General features: G+C 34.0%; 1 pseudogene; it reads right to left on the reverse strand.

The window, feature by feature from the left end:
• Positions 1–516: 516 nt before the first annotated feature.
• LOC133284141 (peroxisome biogenesis protein 3-2-like) lies at positions 517–2,413 on the reverse strand (annotated as a pseudogene).
• Positions 2,414–3,855: the final 1,442 nt, after the last annotated feature.

Consider the following 3,855-nt stretch of genomic DNA (forward strand, 5'->3'; position numbering starts at 1 on the left):
AATAATTCCATTGTGTAAATTCTGAAAAAAAAAAAAAAATCCATGAAGACTGCACCGTCGAACTGTCGAATTGATCCGCTTTTAACATCCGGAAAAAAGTTATCATTCGTCAAATATTGGTAATATCTCAAACAAAAATTTAGATTTATTCACCGATTCATAAATTACATGACTAATTCAATTCGAGTTTTTATCAAACCTACATAGAGAACAAAATTTTTAATTCAGAGATTTCAATTAAGAAAACAAATTTTTTATCACTTGAAGCAATGATTATTGATTACTTACAAAAAATTTAAATGGGAATAAACTTTCTCACATTTAAATATACAACCCATCAAACTCCACAAAGATTTAGTTTTATTAAATATCGCCTATCAATATAGAAACTAAAGTCTTCGAAAAATTCTTAAATAGAGAATTATGATGCAAAATTATGACAAACGCTTAATGAATGAAAGAAATAAAACCATTCCTGTGTATACAACACTGACAACAACCCCAACTATAGTCCTAATCCTAAAGGATGGTTCCTCCCAACACAAGATATAGCCAGAGAGGCAAACTGGGAGTGTTATTCATAACTCATTACACCAAAAGGGAAAAGACATACATTAAAAATTAGAAGACTAATAATTTATCAAATTCAGTTTTCGGGGGAAATCTTTTGAATCTCGTTTATGTTTTTGTACAATGATGCCTCATGCCTTCCGTACAATAAATTTAATCTTTTTTTTTTTTTTGTGTCTTTGGTTTGAAACATATATATCTTAATCATTAGTAAATGCACTTGGTGTATTTGCATAGAGGAGAGTGAAAAAAGGTTCAACCTCTGGCATATTTTTAATGACTTGGATGAAATGATTTTTGCTAGGTTCTTCAAGGAGCAAAGGACACGTCTGTGCAACTTGTGGTAACACTTTAGCCAGTGGAAGCCCTAAACTTACACTTCCTCCTCTTTAATTTAGCCTCCATGTGCTCCACCACTGTATCTACCACTGCTTTCAGAGATATCTCTCCAATGCTCCCAAATTCAGCACTGCAAAATAGGACAAAAACTATGTGATTTATGACAATTTTTTTTACATAATTTATTCACACAAAGGCACTTTCTCTTGGAAAAATACCAAGCATAGAAACATTAAATATGTTGTACCTTGTCCCTCTACCCATTTAAAAAATTTCAGTTTGATTGGTTAATACAATGTAGCTCCTAATGTTACATGACATATTCAGCATAAAATTTATGTAAAAGTTGACCATAAATTAAGGATTTCATTCTCAGAAAGATTCATATCATTGTCAACTATTGCAACATCATAGTCCTCCTTAACATTACAAGTAGTAGAGTTCATCCACATGGTTCCCACAAATTTATTAAGCTTTATGGCAGTTGTAATTAAACAAAGCTTACAAAGCCTAACATATATACCTTGATAACACTGTTCGTGCCTCCACCATAAGTTGATCAAATAAAGTCACATCAGCAGGAACTCGATCATCACTGAGGGAGGTTTTTGAATGTGCTTTAACATCTTCAGGTATCAAATACTTTACCCAGGAATAGGGACTCCCCATGCTCATGAATGTATCAAGTATCTGCATGATGGTTTCTTGAAGTGTTGTACTGTTGAAGACACTTCTCAACTGCTTTCTGGACATGGAAATTACCTATGGCCAATTTAAAATGGTTCTTGATAGGGAATAAATATATAGGGTGTCTCTAAGTTCTAGAAATTAAATCATTATGTCCAACTAATCTGAAAAGAATTTGATATCCTGAGTTTCTCAATTCAGAAACTTAGTGACGAATAGATTGAAAACTTTGAAAGCTTCAAAACACAAAACTTGGGTATTGACAAATCCTATGTGTGGAAACAGTTAAGATTGTTCTATATCTTGTGTGAAATCCAAAATTTATATGATTATATCCCAGAAAATAAGTTAAATGATTGACAGATTTAATTCATGAATTGTCAACCTTCAAAATAATAAGAGAAACCTCACCCTTGGAGAACTTCTTTTGCTGCTGTTTCCATATCAGAAATCAAGGTAGCCATACCATATTGAGAAAGAAAATCTACACTTCCTAGAAACTTCTGCTGGTCTTCCCTATCGATCACATCTCCACTTTCCTGTACAAAGGTCTTTTCAGCCTTTTAGATTGCACATGGAATGCATGCATGAATTTGGCGAAAAGTATTAGAATTTCAATCTAGTGTGGTCAAATGAAGCTGAGTATGTTGTTTGTTAAACAAATACATATATGGACTAGCCTAACCATAGGATGAAAATAAATACACCACTCAAAAGAACTTGATAGGAAAGTTTCAAAAATTCTGATAAACCTTGAGATTTGACCCATCCCTTGATTCCACCAATCAAGTAGTAAAAAACCTCATTTTATACTACATAGCCTACATTCAGATCCCCATATCCCCAGTTAAGTTCATCATCCAAATGCGATCTCAATAAAAACAAGGTCCCGAGAAAATCAGAAAGAATTATGCAGATAGATAGAAAAACAACCAAGCCTTATCCCCACTAAAAGAGAAGGTTCTGTTGAGTCTATTATGACTCACTGAAAAATTCCAGTCTCATTAAAACTAATTTATGAATGACAGAGGATTCCCTATTTAAGAAAATTATCCAATTGCATCACTTCCAATCAATAAGCAAACTGATTGATAAAATCTTTTTTTATATTATGATGATCAAAGCCTGTCTTAAATTTTCCATTAGACTACCAACACATCTTGTACCTAATTCAAGCATTGGATGATATCAAACAGCAATAACTTCTGAGCAAGATTTGCAAGTGGACCTTAATGTTTCCACACACACACACTAACTATATAGGACACGAGTCATGAGAAATTGAACTTGGTGATGATCCACGGCACATCCATGTAAGTTAACTTGGAATCAGGTCAAATAACTCTGACCACACGGGAATGCGAGTGCACCTTGATAATATAGGTAACAACATGGATCCTTAGACAGAATAGGGAGTGGATTACTTTATAGTGCATAGTGCTTATATCCAAAATATCCCAATCATACTCAATACTGGCCTTCGATAAGAAAGGTGAAAAAGTATCTCACAGCAGAAAATAAGCCCCAAAAATCAGAACAGAAGAGTCTCACAAACTGGAAACCCAGAAAACTAAAACAGACAGCAGCCAATTAACCAGGGTCAAGGTTATCAGCCTCCATGAGCTTGGCCAATTCAGGATGAGGTGAAAAGATCAAGTTCAGATCTAAGGTTTAAACTGTGAACGGTTCAATCAAAGTGGCATGGCATGTCATTGCCCGTAACCTAATCAGGATTCTATGGAAGTTAGCCCTTCAAAAATTTTAAACAACACATACAAAAGGCATATATTTCAATAATTGAATGACTTTGATCCTAAAATTGTATCTGTAACTCATGCAGGACTCTGCTAAATCACAACATTATAAGTTAATTTTGCAATTAAGTATACATTGCAGACAATCCATGCCTGCCTTAAGGGTTGTTCTGTTCATTTTGCTCGCCTTGTTTTCTCCATTTGGCCTTGAACAGAATTGTTCCGTTATTCAAATAGTAAGAGGTAGCTACCCTTCGGTTTCAGCACATAAATGATCAAAAGATGTAGCCATTAAATTCCAGACAAAATTTCAAATTTAAACTTCCGATCATACTTAATTGTTAGCTATCCTAAAGTTTCTTTTTATAATGTTGCTTCACAAAGTTCTTGATACGTCTTGTATTAGGAGGGAAAGAATATTCCTTAGGAAATATACTTAGTCATTAGATAGTTAGAAGGGGAGTCCCTCTTGGCAAGAGAAGTGTCTCTTGTTGTGTGTTGTGTT

Source organism: Gastrolobium bilobum, unplaced genomic scaffold (genome assembly GCF_033153095.1).
Source record: "Gastrolobium bilobum isolate Gb01-03AN ecotype WA unplaced genomic scaffold, APGP_CSIRO_Gbil_v1 utg86658, whole genome shotgun sequence".
Taxonomy (NCBI): domain Eukaryota; kingdom Viridiplantae; phylum Streptophyta; class Magnoliopsida; order Fabales; family Fabaceae; genus Gastrolobium; species Gastrolobium bilobum.